The sequence below is a fragment of the Carlito syrichta genome, unplaced genomic scaffold, assembly GCF_000164805.1.
Source record: "Carlito syrichta isolate Samal-C Ts95f unplaced genomic scaffold, Tarsius_syrichta-2.0.1 Scaffold314796, whole genome shotgun sequence".
Taxonomy (NCBI): domain Eukaryota; kingdom Metazoa; phylum Chordata; class Mammalia; order Primates; family Tarsiidae; genus Carlito; species Carlito syrichta.
In genome coordinates, this window is record NW_007258892.1 from 253,948 (window position 1) to 271,586 (window position 17,639).

The window sequence follows — 17,639 nt, forward strand, 5'->3', positions numbered from 1 at the left end:
TGAGTTCGGTTTTCGCACCAGAAATAGGGGAGTGTTCCAGGCTGACTGGCAGGGCCGCAATATTCCCTCACTTAATAGTCGCCAAACGTGAGGAGTTATACCTTTTCAGGTGGCCAGGGGCAGTGGGTACTGCTGGATTCTGACCGGATTGGCTCCTGATTTGAGCTCAATGAACACAGCCGGCCGGTGCTTGGCTAGTCCCGTTCCCCCTGTCTCTGCCCATGCCTGGGGAAAGTCCTGTAACCAACGGTTAATATCCTCTATTGGTGGTGGAGGGCTCTGGTGGAGGCGATACTCATTTTCTAAGCTTATAGTGAGCACTTGGATAGGGTGTCCATCTTTGTCTAAGATTTCTGTTCCTCCTGGATGGAAGCTGATCTGGGCACACATTTTGGTGAGTAAGTCCCATCCTAGTAGGGGGTACGGGCACTCAGGGATGACTATAAAGGAATGAGATACCCGGCCCATGCCAAGGTCCACTGTTCTTTGGGTGGTCCATGGGTATGACTTGGTGCCTGTGGCCCCCTGCACCCACGATATTTTATTTGCCAGCTTTCCCTGTGATTGTAACAGGACGGAGTGCTGCACGCCCGTGTTCACATGAAATTGCATGGGTTTTCCCTCCACCTTCAGCATTACCCTGGGTTCAGGGAGGGGTTCCGAACCCCGACCCCCTAATCTTCCAGGGTTAGGACTCTTTCCCCGTTCGAGGTAAGCTCACCTCCTTGGAATGAGAGGTTGAGTCTGCACTCACAGGCGGCAAACTTTCTTTAGGTTCCGGAGGTTTTTCCAGACAATCTTTTACCCAGTGTCCCTCCTTTCTGCAGTATGCACACTGGTTTTTAGCCAATCTGGGGCATCCCTTTTAGAAACCACTCTTCTTACCTGGCTCTCTAGCCAGCTGCTTGAGTCATCTCTGCTTTTCCCAAGGGTCATTGGTGGCAGTGGCCAGCAGGATTTTAGCCAAGTTGTGGGTCTGGCGATCATTTACCCTGGTCTGTTGGTCTTCTGGACTTTCTCGGTTGTTGTATACTCTTTCTGCCGCTATTAATAAGTCTTGGGGGCTTTTTTCACCTCATCTCTATACTTTCTGCAACTTTTTTCTAATATCTGGGGCAGCCTGATTAATAAAAGCCATTATAACAGCTGCCTTGTTTTCTGGCGCTTCCGGATTCATAGGAGTGTACTGCCTGAAGGCTTCCGTAAGTCGTTCCAGGAACGCAGCCAGACTCTTATCTTTCTCCTGTCTAACATCATATACTCTGGCCAAATTAGTGGGCTTGCGTGCCGCAGCCCTGAGACCTGCCATTAGAGTCTGGCGATAGACCCAGAGCCTCTCCTTACCTTCTGCCGTGTTGAAGTCCCACACGGGGCGGGACAGGGGGAAGGCTGCATTGATGATGTCCGGATTCTGGGTTGGTTGCCTGTCTTCTCCCAGAACCAGTTTCCGGGCTTCTGTCTGGATGTGTTCTCTCTCTTCCATGGTGAAGAGAATTTTCAGAAGCACCTGGCAATCATCCCAGGTGGACTGGCGGGTAAAGAGAATGCTTTCCAGCAAGTCAGTTAGATCTTTTGGATTATCAGAGAGTTTAGCAGTTTGGGCTTTCCTATTGTACAGATCAGAGGTGGAGAACGGCCAATAATGCAGGGGCTGTTCTCCGGTTTCACCTGGGGGCCCGATTACATGAAGAGGGAGTACAGTGGAGTCTGCGGGTCCCTCCTCCGGAGCAGCTGGGGCTCCCCGAGTGGTGCGCCCCCGCATCCCCACCACCGGTTCGCACCAAAGCTCCTCCACTGGTGACACTGGAGCTGGTCCCTCAGCGGCACCCACCACAGGTGCCAGGGGTGCTGAGGGGGCATTGGGGTGTGGGGAGGAAGAAACATCTCTTCCGAATCTGAATCTGGCAGGACTGGATAGAGTGGAGGTTTAGTCGGCCCTGTGGCTTCCGGGAGTCTGCCGTCCTTAGCCTCCTTCTCCTGCGTGGTCAGAACTCGGAGCACTGACCCTGTTTGAGGTGGAATAAAAGACTTGGTCCACAGGGGGGGTTATTAAATATATCCTGCCATACCAGGATGTAAGGAACCTGGTCGGGGTGACCGCGAGGTCCGTCCTGTAAAATAGCATGCTTAACCTGTAAGACAATGCTTAATGAAAAAGTGCCCTCTGCTGGCCACCCTACGTTAAAGGACAGCCATTCAGACTTGCAGAGGGTCTGGAACCTTTTCCTGCGGATGATTACACTCAGATTATCAGCCCTTTCCTTTACGTCCGAGAAATGGTCAGTCATAAGGGTTAGAGGGGTGGTCAGCGTCTGCTCCATTTTCTTTTCTGTCCAATATAACACACAAAGCAAGACTACACACAAGACAAGACTACTAACCATGAAGTACGGTTTTCCATGGCTGCGCAGACAAAAATGAAACTGAGCTGAGGGTGAGTCCGATCCTCTCAGCAATCAACTTTCCTCACAGTGGAGGGATTCTTCGTCCTCCGGGGAGGGATTCTACGTCCTCCAGAACGTCTCCCAAGACCCCGGCCGACGACCCGCCAGCGCGTCCGCTTAAGCCAATGCTGACTTTGATACCAAATGGAATTCCTACAGATAATACAGATGCGCACTTACCAAAAATGAAGTGCACCTACCTGCCGGCACTGGGACCCTCCGGGCTGGGGGGTGTCTCGGGGGGGGTCTCTGGGATCCCGGGCATGCCCCCAAATGTTGTACCCAAATCCTGAATCCGAGAGACTACCAAAGAGCCAACTCCAATGCAAATCACACGAGGGTCTTTATTCAGGCGTGAGTCTGGGCTCACATCTGTAACTGGCGCAGCGGTACAGGAACGAGAGCCCCGACCTAGTACAGCAAGTAGTATACACAGTTCCCAGGGAGGGATTGGGCATGACCGGTTTTTCCTAGGCTTGAGACATTATCCAATTAGAAGAAGGTAAGACGTAGAAAATGAAGTCCACGGACCTTGCAGAATTAGTTCTCAATTAGGTCTGCAGTGATGTCAGGGGACAGGAGAGCTTGAGATTGGTGGGTTCGTTTTTGATTTGTGCGGGCACGGGCTTGGCTGCCTGTGATTGACTACTAACGGCTACACGGGCAGAGTGGAGTTAGTTAAGCCATCTGGAATGTTAGATAAGTTGCAGTTTACACAGTCACTGTGACTATGCATAAATCAGCTCGGGTATACAAACAGGTTTGAAATAACACAGAGCCCACCAGAAGAGTGGCTGACGCCACAGAGTCCACCATAATTTAAGCAAAGGAATGTCTGGGAGGGGCTTATTGCTTAACATTCACACACTGCCAGCAGAAGAAGCCAGTTATTTCAATTAACATGGCTATTATGGGACAAACAAAAACTTAACAAAGTTCTAAGTACAAACACTGCAAATATTTTGTAACTTTACGGTCACAGTTACTACCAGGCGCCTTACATATGCCTAGTCTTATGAAGTTTGAGGTAGGGATTTATAAAATACAGCAAACCTGAGGTAGGGGTTTATAAAATACAGTGAACGTGAGGTAGGAATTCATATAGTAAACGTTTCTTTCATACAAGTATAGCTTTTTTTGAGTCCTTTGAATCTCTCATTGATATATTGTAGAGATGAGGTCGCACCATGTTGCCCAGGCTGGTTTCGAATCCCTGGACTCAGGCAATCCTCTTGCCTCGGCCTCCCAAAGTGCTGGAATTACAGGCTTGAGCCACTACGCCCAACCCTACACAATTTTTTGTAAATAAATTCTGGATTTTTGCCCCCCCCCCCATATGGATCTCCAGTGACAAGCATAACGCCTGGTTAATAGTAAATTACTCAAATCAGGTGTATTGATTGACATGTTTTTGATTTATGAGCAAGTATATAATAATGAGTAAAAGAATGAGGAATAGGTGAATGAGTGAATGAGAATTAGTGAAGTAATTAGAGAATTTAAAAATGAATGAAGGGTTTCTGGCTCCAGTCAAGTTAGACTATACATCTTCCACTCTGTCTTCCAGAGCAGCTAAAAGCCCTGCAAAGAAATCATGGAGAGGTTACCTGAGGACTCTGAAAAGCTCCCACAATGGGAGGGGACTGGAAGGGCTTGCCCCAATTTTTTTAAAGGGGCAAAAAAATTGATGAGGTACTTCACCAGAGAAGTTATTCATATTGCATATATGCACATAAAAAGATGTTCGACGTCATCAACCTTTAGAAAAATGCAAATTAAAATCACACTGAGACAGAGATACCACCACACCCCAATTAGAATGGCTTAACAAAAAGAGACAAAACTAAGTGTTCACAAGGATATGGGGCAACTAGGACTTTTGTTTACCACTGGGGGAAATGCAAAATCATACAGTCCCTCTGCAAAAGAGTCTGGCAGTTTCATACAAAGTTAAACCTACACTTACCTTATGACTTGGCAGTCTCATTCCTAGGGATTTAATTCGGAAAAATACAAACTTAGGTTCACACAAAAACTTGTACCTAAATGGTATAGCTGCCCTTTTCATAATTACCAAGCATTGGAAACAATGTGGAGTGGATAAGCAAAGTTTATCCATTCCATGAGATACCTACTACTTAGGAATTAAAGCCAACAACAAACAACATGGATGAATCGAATCTCAAAGGCATCTAGTTGAATGAAAGACCGTCTCAAAAGGTTAAATAGCATGTGACTCCATTTCTATGACGATCTAGCCAAAGCAAAACTACAGTGACAGAGAACAGTAAGTGACGTCCAGGGGCTAGTGGTGGGAGAGCACAATGACAAAGGAAAGGGGCACAAGGAGTTTTGGGGGTGATGGACTGTTCCATGTGTTTTGTGTTCTGAGGGTGATGGTGGTGACATTAATCTATACGCGTCCACCCAGAGGAAGAAAGTCAGCTTGCCTGTGTGTAAACTTGTATGATACTTATAATAATAGCAATAACAACAATAGGAATGAATGCGTTCCTACGTGCAGGTCTTTGCTCACACAATCTCACCCTGAAAGGATTTTCTTCACTCCTCTCAGCCCATCTGTATCTACAGCAATATCAGTGAGTTACTGGAATCCCACCTCTCCAGATTCCTCTTCTTTTGTAGCTTGCTGTCCCTCCCGACTCGAGGCATGCTGCAAAGTCTTTGTGACATGAGCCTCTCTAGTGTGCTGGGGACTCCATCCTCACTTCTGCAGACACAGGTGTTCCCCAAGGTAGTGATTTCCCAACCTTTTTGGCATCAGGGATCGGTTTCATGGAAGATAATTTTTCCACGGGTGGGTGGGAGGGATCATCAGGCCTTCGATTCTCATAAGGAGTATGCAAACTAGATCCCTCGCATGTGCAGTACACAACAGGGTTCGTGCTCCTATGAGAATCTAATTCCACCGCTGATCTGACAGAAGACAGAGGTCTGCTTGCCCACCACTCACCTCCTGCTGTGTACCTGGTTCCTCATAGACTGTGAACAGGTACTGTCCGTGGCCTTGGGGGTTAGAGACCTCTGCTCTGAGGACTGTTGCGTGTCAATATGCAGCAAACCTCATTTCTGTTTCCATCAGGGCTCTCTCCTGTATGGAAGACAACCCCCTTTGGACTGGCTTTAGTGGAAGGCATTTACCATAGAGCTTCACAGAGATCTCATGGAACCTGTGATAGAACATTGAGGAGCCAGGCCTCCAGAGAACAGAGAACTGGTTATATCTCCCAGGTCTGCCCGGCCCCTGCTTCTCATCTCCCAAAGCTGCTCCACTCTCCCTTTCTTCCCTCACACCTGCTTTCTTCCATTTGCACACCAGCTAGTACGTAGCACCCCCCAAATCCTCTCGCTCCTGGTCCACACAACTTTCATGTCCCACACTAGGAGCTGTCTCTGAATTTCCAATTCCAGTTCGTGGAGAGAGGAATCAATTGGCCCAGCCCAACTTTCTCAATCTGCCACGTGATTCTGGGCTTGAATTCAGTGTCCACCTCTGGCCCAGCCACAGTCAGCAACTGGGTGAAATACAGGATCCAATGGCCTCTGAGCTGCTGCGTCAATGGACTGTGGCAAGGGTGGGCATTACAGAAGGTACCTTTGGAATTAATTCATAGAAATGTCAGGCTATAGACACATGACTCCCCTTTGGATACAAAATCAATCCCGCTGCAGGGACAACAGTGAAGCCTTAGCTCAGGACCCATTCAGACGGGCCAGACAAGAGGGGGCTCCAAGTGGGTAAGGTCAGGAGGCCTGCTGGAGAAATTCACCTTGAGCGAGAGGCGGCCACTACAACACAGAACAGCTTTGCTGGCAGATGTGAGGCAGGCTGGGGGATGGCGCTGGGCATAGCTGTGAAGGGCACTCGAGGAGGAGAGGAAGGAGAAAGGCATCCGAGGGCGGCACCTCCTTTTATTTTTAGTTGGGAGTCTCACTCCATCACCCAGGCTGGAGTGCAGTGGCATGCTCACGGCCACCCCAGTGTTGACCAGCTGGACTCCAGCCATCCTTCTGCCTCAGCCTTCCAAGTAGCCAGAACGACAGACACGCTCTACCACACCCGGCTAATTTTTGATTTATTGTAGAGACGAGGTCTTGCCAAGTTGCCCAGACTGGGCTCGAACCCACGGGTTTAGGCAATCCACTCGCCTCAGCCTCCCAAAGTGTTGGGATTACAGGCTGAGCCACCGAGCCCAGCCAACACCTCCTTGTTTTGGAGTGTTGCCTCCTCCTGCCCCCCACCACCTGGGGACCCTCCCTCCTCACCCAAGGTTTGATTGAGAGGCGGCTGCCTTGTCACCTCTGCTAGGGGCCTTTCTGAGATTCCATCAGTTCCGCCTGCTCTCAGACAAAACAATTCTCTAGACTCTGTGACAGCAAAACGTTTTTCTGCCTTTCTGAGGAAAGGAAATATGCTGTCTCATACCCTTTCTACATTCTAATATTTATTATTCTATAAAACTCAAGTCTCCCTCCCCTCCCCTATCACCTCCAAAACAGAGCTAGCCCACCCTGTCCATGTGCCACTGCGGGCCACTCAACAATGACTTCCACATGCCTGAACCGTGGGTGCGTTGTCTTCTCATCTCTCTTTCTAGAATGTGCACTCCTTGAAGATCTTGTACCTTTTCCATGTTTTCCTACCTGCTTGCACAGTTTGAGCAAGCGTCTACATCTGGGTTTCTCCAGAAGCCACTCTGAGGTATAGATTGAGGGCCAAGTCATTCAACTGGAACAAGATTTCAGGAAACACCGAAGGGAACAGGAGCACGGGAGAGGAAGGGAAGGCAACCAAGAGAAGGTGTGTTTATCAACCAGCTACCCCTGTGGACGCTGGAGCTTCCTCCCACTGGGAAAACCCTGGAAGTGCAGGACATGAACTTCCGAATTACCCTGCCAGCGGGTAGGGAGCTGAGGTACTGATACACCAACACCTGTCAGTCATCCATCCAGGGCTGCTTCTAGGGGGCCTGGATTCCCTGGGAGTTCAGGCCCAGCACCCAGCAGGCAAAGCAGGCTTTAGCTGTCAAGGAAAGTCATCAGCAAAGACAAACCAGCACTGGCTAGTGGGACTTGGCCCCAAGCTGAAAATGAAGTGGTCAGGAGATCAGCTTAGGGGTGAGGCAGTGCAGGTTCACAAACATCTACTGAATCGCGCTCAACTGACTTCACCGAGAGCTCTTCAGGAATTGGCTGTTTATCTTTTCTATCACTATAAAGGGACACACCAAAGAGGTAGTGCATGTGTTTATGTCTGAAGTTTGAGACATAAGTTTGCTGGGGGAATCTCAGGCTGGTTACCTAAATGTACCGTTCACTCCTCGTCTGCCCTTCCTTTACAAAATAAAAAGTCCCAAAGACATCGCCGAATTTGATACCGGTCACCCGCTAGACCATTGACTCGGAAGCTGTGGTTGAGGAAGTGGGTGGATGTGTCCTTCCTCCCTCTCCCCAAGCTGCGAGCATATCTCCCAAAGCTGTGAGTTCGATCCGAGCAGAAAAACGTCCCCAAAGAGATGGCCCTTCGCCAATCAGAGGCACACACGTAGCAGGGGCTCTAGAGTCAGTCCAGAGCAGGACCCTGGCTCTACCTCTACCCACTGTGCGACTGTGGGTATTTTTCTGTGCCTCACTCATGTCATCTATAAAATAGATATCTTATATTTTACCTGGCTTAGTTTTGTGGAGATGAAATTATACAAGGTACAGAAAGCAATCAGCACTACACTCAAAACAGTACTTCTAATCCTTCCATTGCTTTGCTTCCTTTCATGCAGGGTAGCACTGTAAGACAAGGTCAAATGGGGGGAAACAACTGGTTTTATACAAAGGCTGGAATCTTTGGGATCCCCATTAAACATATGCAGAAACTGAAGCCCAGAGAGGTTAAGAAAATCATCCAAGGTCACACAGCTAGTAAATGGCACAGCTGGGATTGGAACCCAGACTGTCCAGCTACGAAGTCTACAGGATGTTTTATGGATTCAGTTGCTAGAGGAGTGTGTTGAGTTGAACACTGGAGGCAAGAAGATGATGTAATAGATTCTTTCTACTGAAGGAATCCAGAAGTCATGGCAAGGGAGGAGTGTGGGGAATGGAGAGGAAAGGGGGAGTAGGAGAAGGAAGGATCAATTAAGTTTGTATTTGGCAAGCCTGGGGCTGTTTTATTTGGCATGTGTAACAGGGCCAGAGAGCCCGGTTTGGGGGAAGGTAGCGGCACCAATGACCTTTGGAGTATTCACTGAGACACCAAATACTCATTAAGCTGCTATATGTGAACTCCTCCCCCCTTATGTATGACTCAGAAGCATTTTTGAGGAGCTCATTGTTAAAATCCCAGCACTCAGACCTCACTACAGACAATTAAGTCAATATCTCCAGGGGTGAGGTTGTGGGCACTGGTAGTTTTTAAAAGCACCCCAGGTGATTCTAATATGCAGCCAAGTTGAGACCACTAGAATTCATTCTCTCATGTAATCCCTACAGCATCCCCGTGAGATTCTAGTATGATTGTCTCAGAAAAGCTACACAATAGCTCAAAAGGAGCAGAGCCAAGATTACACTTTAGTTTATATAACTGCAAAGTCCATCCTTTCAGCCACCAGCAAGCTTAAAGGGGCCATGGTTGCCTTATCCCACCCCCTCCTCTTTTGCACCGAAGGAAATTGAGGTCCCAGGATGGAAAGTGAATTGTCAGAGGTCACCCACACCAGTAATGTCAGAGTCCAGGCTCCAACCTGCCTTTCCTGGCCCCCATTCTAGAATTCATTGCACCCAGCCAGGCTACATTCTGTTTTAGACCAAAATATCGATCCAGAGAGGAAGTAGCTGAGAGTCAGACAGTGCACCCTCACTCCCAAGGCTGGAAAGACAGGCGCCGTATTTCAGGGAGGAAGCAGTGAAAAGAGCCCAAGCAGGCCACCTCACCCACCACCTCCTCACATCTGAACAATAGCTCCAGCTCGGTGACAGCCAAATGCCTTATTAAGCGGCCTGTGCCATCTCGCCTCTTGCCCTCGCTGAACTTACACAGCATACGTTGTAGGGATTAGGGGAAAAAATTCCTCCACCCTGAGGCAGAGCAGTAACAACATGGAAGCCGACGGGGAAGGCACTCGTCGTGTTGGCTTGAAAAATAACGAAGGTGACATTTAGGGGGCTGCTCTGGCCTCCCTGTCACTGAGCCTCATCATTAATTTAAGTGCCTCTGTTACAGACAAACTTCCTACTCGGTCTTGGAGGGACGGGGCAGCAAGCTTCCTGTCCTCTGTGGCCCATTAAAGATGTAGGGGGCTTCTTCTCTTTTCCTCTGTCCCCCTAGTCACCTGAAATCTAGTCTCTGTCCAATTCCTGGAGCTCAAATGACATTTCCGCAGGAGAGCATAATTGGCTGTTGTTGATGGGGGAGGGAAAGAAAAGGCGAGGGTCAGCTACACGTCAATGTTCTGCCTGGGCTGATAGATGCTATTTATTGGGTGCCCACTACGGACTTCTCACTCATTTCCGTATTCATTTGTTCAACAATGAATTACAAGTGCCTTGATTGTGTTGGGCATGATACTAAGTGCTGAATATGCCACTGTGAGCCAAGCTGGCATGGCCCCTGCCTTCCTATGGTTTAGACTCTAGAGATGACTACTATGATAATCGCAAGCCTCATGTGACTTCTAGTATTTAAACTGACTTAAATACAATAACAAATTCAGCTTGTCATTTGCGCTACCCACATCTCAAGTGTTCAATAGTGGCTAGTGACTCATCTATCAGATAGAAGGGAAACATTTCATTATCTCCAAAAGTTCTAGTGGGCAGCACTGGTCTAGTGGAACAGCCAGACACTTTCTGTATATTCTTGCCTCTACTCATAGAACCTTTGATATGAGTGTTGTTTTCACCATTTTAGAGAGGAGAAAACAGTGATCAGCTGGCTGTTTGTGGAACTAGAATTCAAATCCAGTTTTGTCCTACTCCAAAGTCTGTAGGTAAAGGAAAGTTACCAGGATCGAAGTCATATGTAGATGAGTGTTTAAGTCATATGTAGATGTGTGTGTGTGTGTGTGTGTGTGTGTGTGTGTGTGTGTGTGTGTGTGTGCAAGCATATGGCTTGCAATATGACATCTCAAAGTTTAAATATTAATGTGGCCAGTTTTTTAGCCCCTCTCTGAGCCTCAATTTACTTATTTTATGAGAATAATCACATGGTCACCTCATATTTTGGTAGAGATGAGATAATATCTGTGTGTATCAGGACTGGAAGGTAGGAAATGTTCAATATACGGTAGTTGTTATTATCTTGGATGAGGAAGCTAAGCTCTAAATAAAAGAACTAACAATGGTGATTCAGGACCAGAAACAGGAAATAGGCCTAGAAATCATTTGTTTAGAAAACTTAAGAAGGCAAAAAATAAAATCAGTGATGAACAAGGAATGTGGGTTCAGGATTTTGAACATTGTACTATCTATTGCTATGATACAAGATAACCCAAAACTTAGAATCTTAAAACAATAAACACTGATTATCTCTCAGTTTCTGAGGGTCAGGAATCAGGGAGCAGTTTAGCTGGGTCTTTCTAGCTCGGATCCCTTATGAGGTTGCGGTCAAACTATCAGGTGGAGCTGCATTGTCTGAAAGCTTGACTGGGGCAGGAAGATCAGCATGCAAAAGGGCTTAGTGACAAGGTTCTTGGTAGGAGGTTTTAATTTCTGTTGGACTGTTGGCTGGTCATCTCAGAGCTTCACCACATGGACCTCTACATAAAGCTTCCTGGGTGTTCTTGTGTGTGTGTGTGTGTGTGTGTGTGTGTGTGTGTGTGTGTGTGTGTGTGTGATGTGTGTGTGTATACATCTCACTCTATCACCCAGGCTAGAGTGTAGTGGCATGTTCATGGTCACCCCAGCGTCGACCTGCTGGGCTCCGGTGATCCTTCCACCTAAGTCTTCCAGTAGCCGGAACTACAGGCACATGCTACTATGCCTGGCTAATTTTTGATTTATTGTAGAGATATGGTCTTGCCAAGTTGCCTGGGCTGGTCTTGAACCCGCGGGCTCAGGCAATCCACTCACCTCAGCCTCCCAAAATGCTGGGATTATAGGCTGAGCCACGGAGTCCAGTCCTGAGTGTTCTTAAGACAGAGCAGTTGGCCTCTCCCAAGGAAAGCAAGAGAAGGAAAAAGAGAAGGAGCAAAAGTAAGCATGAAGAGAGAGAGAGAGAATCCAGTCGTTTCATAATCTAATCTCACAAATGACATACCATCACATCTGCTGTATTCTATTCATTAAAAGCAAGTCACAAAGTCCAGTAAACATCGGGCTGAGAGAGAAACTAAGCTTCACATCTTAAAAAGGAGTAAATCAAGGAATGTATGCAATATGTTAAAACTACCCCAAACATGAACTGGGCTGAGTGCCCAGAGGTCCTTTTGAGCAGAGAAGACAGAATGATCCACCAGAGTTGGCTCACAAAGTCTGGGCCCATGTCTACCACTTTCCCATTCAGGAGCTGTGGGTCAGACTGGGGGTAGCAAGTGGCCTGACCCTATCAGATGAAGAAATTGTCTCCAGTGGGACATACCTGTAATAGAGGTGCATATATGTGGGACTGGGTGGGAAAGGAGGGTGTATTCTCTGTATCATCATAGGATATGGATTGAGTGTGCATGCAGCCTTTCTCCTGACTGGGTTGCTGTGTTTGGAGAGGGAGGTACTAGAAACACATCTACTCAGAAATATTTTCAAAAGGGCATTGCTTTTATTTCCTGCCAGAACATCTGTCCTAAATTTCTAACTCCCTTCCTTCGTTTGGCATCGGGTTGAGTGCTGAAAAGCAGATGGAAAGAATGAACAGTTATTGAGCACTTACTATGCCATTTTATGCATTTCACATAACTATCAGATAGGTGTCACAGACAAACTGTTGGAAATACGGTGCCCTCCTACACATGTGTGTGGCTGTCCATGGTCCTGAATCTAATTGTTCTCTTGCTGACCAGGCTCCAAAATGAGGTTGAACAACACAGCCACTGTGCATAGTGATTCTCAAAAGCTGTGTGTGTGTGTGTGTGTGTGTGTGTGTGTGTGTGTGTGTGTGTGTGTGTGGCGGGGGGAATATTAGCCCTTCTATTTTAATGTAAAGAATATTAAAGCTTACTAAGATTAAAGTTTGCAGACAGACACTGCTGGCCAGTATTTGTCACATGCTTTCTGAAAAATCCAGGAGAAAGTGTAAGTGTCCCCCAGTGCAGAAGGTCCACCCATGAAGCCTTCCTTCCATTTTTGGCTTTCAACATTTTATGGTTTATTATAGTTGACTTTTGCAAAGTTAAGTGGAGTTACAGATTATATTATCTAAAATATTGGAATTGGGAAGAGAAGATGAAAACCTTCTGTACCAGATAGAGGTTCACTGGTTACCCCAGGGCTGGGTGCTTAACAGGGTCACCTAAAATGAAGATGAGAGAGGTAACTGCCTTTCAAAAAGACATGGTTTCATAATTTCCAGACCTTTTCTGTGATGAAACTAGCTATTGGCAGACTCTTACAGCTAAGATAATAATTAAATTCAACCTTTGGTATAAATTGAACTTTGGACTGGACCTTTGAATAGCCATTTCAGAAAGTGTTAAACCAGTGTTTACAAAAACATAATATGTTAGTGTGAGCAAGCATTTTGCCTCATTAATAAATTATTTTTAAATTACTGTTTATCTTTATCTCATGCCATTAAAAAATATCCATCTTAAAAATCTCAATTTGTGTATGTTTTAGACATAAAATATTATTAAAAAGTAATTATGCAGTTTGCTCATAAAGAAATAGGAACACATTGGTTTTGGAAGCTCTAAATTTTCATTGCCAATAGAGGCATATGATCAAAAGAGGTTGAAGACCACTGCCTTACAGCCCAGTTGTTTCTCCTGGTGTGGTTGAGACTCAGGCTCATTTTCTTGAAGCAATTAAAGTAAGAAAAAGGCAAGGGCGGGTAATAAAGGAGAAAGCAAAGATGGAGACACATAAAAGTTGAAGGTGTTGGAGAGCCAAAGCTATGCTGGCAACGAGAAAGCACAAGAGACACTTCAGAGTTGTTTTTTCATAATCACAGTAACCAAGGGCAAAACCAAATCAACCCCAGCTCACCCACTAAACAGATGTAAGGGGGTCAGAAAGGTGTACATCACAGGATCCAGAGCCAGAAAGTGTTGGATGAACAATGGTGCCCTGTGGGTACCCCGAAGACTACCCATGAAGGCATTGTAATCTCTCTGACTGAATTATTCCAAAAACCTCCTGCTTTTTCCTGATTTTTTTGTTTGTTTGATTTGTTTTTTGTTTTGTTTTTCCTATCCTGATGAGAAATGTGCTGATTTTCACCCTGTCTCAGGACAAACAGAACTTTGACATAGAGTTCACAATTTATGTAACTGATTTTATATACTTCTGCCAGCTATATCATGTTTCTGACAATTACACATATTTCTCTCCTCACCCCGGGGAGTTGTGGGGTATCCTCAGTCATGCCACTCTTCCTTGAATGCTACAGTCTGGGTGCTATTCTTTTCATCTTACACTGCAGGTAAACAAACTGAGGCTGAGAGGGGTGATGTTACTTAACCAAGGATACATCAGGGGTAAATGGCAGAGCCAGGATTTGGATCCAGGTCAGTCTGAGAAGGTATCTTAACTGAATTATCTTCTGTATCCCAAGGGTCAGCCTGATCCCCTCAATCCCAAGGCATCTCAACAAGCAGCAATTTTTTTAGAGGTTCAGATTACCCTCTAAGCTGTCCTTAAAACTTCAAAAGTCTCATTAAAACACAACACAGGTTATTTCTTAATGAATATGGTGTTTGTATTAGACAAAATCTTTCAAGGGTGGAATCAACAATGTAAGAATATCGTATATGTGTCCAACGGTAGTCAGAACATGGTGAACCATTGCTTAAGATTTTTACACAGAAGACAAATGTCTTCCATCACATCTTTAACTTCAATATGCTGGGCTCAGTGGCTCACTCCTGTAATTCCAGCACTTTGGGAGGCTGGAGGATTGCTGGAGCCCAGGAGTTTGAGACCAGCCTAGGCAACATAACAAGACCTTGTCTCTTTAAAAATATATTTTGACTTAACTTCATGCAGCATGATTTAGTCAGACTATTTACTGAGTATGTAACTTCAGACTGTTCACTTGACCTTATATGCTTCAGTTTTTCCCACCCACAAAACAAGGAAGAAGATAACCCTACCTCTTAGTGTTATTGTAAGGATTGAAAAAATTGGAAACAAAACACTTAAAATCATGGCTGACACATAGTAGGAATCAGTGACAGCCATTGTTCTTGTTGTGTTAGCCTCAGTTTCCTCATCTGTAAAATGGGGATTGTTCATGTACTATCTACCCCATGGGATGATCAAAAGGCCCGATGAAGTGATACAAAAGTGCTTTCTAAGCTGTAGCATGCTCTGAAGATGAGGGAGTATGCTGCAATTTTCACTCTTATGTCTCACATATGAAACAAGTCTAAGAACAGTGTATTCCAGCCAAGAAATTAAAAGCTTCACTCCTTTGGAGTCAGAGTGTGCCCTATATAGATCAATGTTGCTGAAGCAAAAAGAGAGAGATTTAATTACCCTGAGCCTTAGTTCCTTCCCCACTGAGAGCAGAGAGCTCCTAGTGAGAGGAGTAGCTGAGTGCAGAGGTGACAGGTCATCACATGGGCACCTAGGGACTCCTAGACATAAGCTCCGGCACCTTCCCAGGGTCAGACAACTTGACAAAAGAAGAACTGGCCCTGAGGAGAAGGTGTGAATCTGTGTCTTTGAAAGGCCATGGGCTGTGATGGAATCTGTTTGAGTGTGGCACCAGGGGAGAAAGAGGCTAAGGCTGCCTTCTAGCCCTTGTGTGGTAGTGTGTGAGTCTCATGCACAGGGCATTTGGTGCTTGCAGACATTGGTATCCACATTCTAAGGAGTGAATGTACCCACACACTAAGTCTCACACACATAAGGTCAGATGCAGGTCTGAGGGTCTGTGTACGCACCTACCTGTGGGTCTGGGCAATTCCTGCATGCAAAACACCAATGGGTTTGCAGATGGATGCTATGCCAGTCCCTATGGGCACACATTCATGGCTGTGTGTTTGTACTTGGCCAGAGTACATGGATCTGGATGGCCATGTGGACCCACCTGTGTAAGTCCATGGCTTTGCAGACATATCTGAAATGTCTGCATGCGTCCTTGCCATGTGTCTCAATAGTGCCCAGGAAGTTGACAAACTAAGGGCTGCCCACTGGGACCCTCTGTGGAGCTGAGTCTCCAAGATTGTGAGTAAATGTCCCAAAGCCAGGAAGAGACAGGGAGGTTTGCATGGGGAAGTTGAGTTCACAGGTCTGAGCAAATGATTCTGTGTCCAGCCAGAGGGGACAAGGGAGGAAGGGATCTGCTACATGACAGAAGGTGCTGAGATGGAGCTGCGAGGGCAGGAATTGGAGAACAGGAAAGAGCACAGTGCAGAAATGTGGAAGCAGAGAATTCTGGCCAATAAATCCACCACTGCCAAGCAGGCACAGGCGGGACAGATTTTTTTTTTTTTTAATTAGAGATGTCCCCTTAAAGGTGCCACACCAGCTGTCCCATAGGCATGCATAGAAGGTATCGATGTGTGCGTCATCAGTCTGCATTTGAACAGGCCCTTCTCAGGGCCTGACATATGATGCCATTGCATCTCAAGAATTTTTACTGTTGCTCAGACAGCATTTAGACAGCACCTACTGTGTGCATAGGTGTTAGGGAACAGAGTAATAGGCAATGCTGAGAAAGATTATAAACGGCATAAAGAGGTTGGGTAGGAATTCTATTGTCTAGATTTGTATTCAAGCCAGAGCTCTGCCTTTTAATAGCTGTGTGGCCTTGGGAAAGTAAGTTATTTAACCTCTTGAGTTCCTTTTCCCTCATCAGTACGATACAACACCAATAGAACACCAATATAAAACGCTAGCTACCATGAGAATTTAAGGAAGTGATATATTAAAGTCACCTAATAAAGTACTAGGCAACTATGATGGATGTGGGCTTGGTCAGGCAGACTTCTTGGAGGAGGAGATGAGAACTGCCCGGGGTGATGAGTGAGGCTAGCTCTAGCCAGGGAGAGGTTGTGACCATTCTGGACTCTGCGGGGCGGGAAGGTGGCGGGGGGGGGGCTGCCTTTGTCCTCACATCTTAGCAGTATCCAAACACCAGGCTCCCTTGAATCCTTAAATGTCAAGGCAGGAGAGGACTTAGAAGCGTGAATCCAACCCCTTCTTGTTGCTAAGGTAGAAACAGACTCACTGGGCTCATAGAAGCCTTTCCTGAAGTTTGTGGGAGGAGCAATTAACCGATTAACACTGTAGGGCACGGTGCTGGTGCTTGTGCACACATGTTCATCCTGGCTTCATGGTAGAGTTGCTGTTAACCAACACAGCACCTTTCAAAAATAAGAAAAGGACCCTCCTCTGGACAGGGGCAGACCACCAGGGCCCAGCTTGGAGAGCTGTCAGCAGCGTGTGTGAATGCATGCTAGAACATGGTGTCTCCTTCAGGCAGGCACACCCCCTGAACACACAGAATGACATGCAGCCATGAGCTAGACTGCAGCTCCACTCTCCTCTCAGGCAGGGGTCTTGCATGTCCTACAGAGTGGCCCTGCATCTGAGCCTGACTAGGGCAGAGGCCCGCCATCCTGCCTGCAGGCACTGAAGATGTGGCAGGGAACAGGACGTTGTCCCCACTCCCACAGGAACTCTCAGCTTAATGGAAGAAATGACAATAGCAAAACACGCAACCAAACATTGTGAAAAGTTCCATGGAGAGGGAGGTTGCAGGCTCAGTGGAGGACCCCAGACCAAGCCTTGGGATCAAGAGAAGCTCTCTGGACAGATGGGCAAAGGGTCAGGAACAGAGTGAGGTGCAGGTATATTTGGCACTCAGTTGTAATGGGGCACAGGGTTTTTACATTCTGATGTAGCTCTGTCAAACCAATGTATTGAAATGGCCTCTAAATCAAAATGGCTTCAATAAAACAATAACAGATGGCCAGGCGTGGTGGCTCAAGCCCATAATCCCAGCTCTTCAGGAGGCCAAGGCGAGAAGATTGCTTGAGCTCAGGGGTTCGACACCAGACTGGGCAACTTGGCGAGACC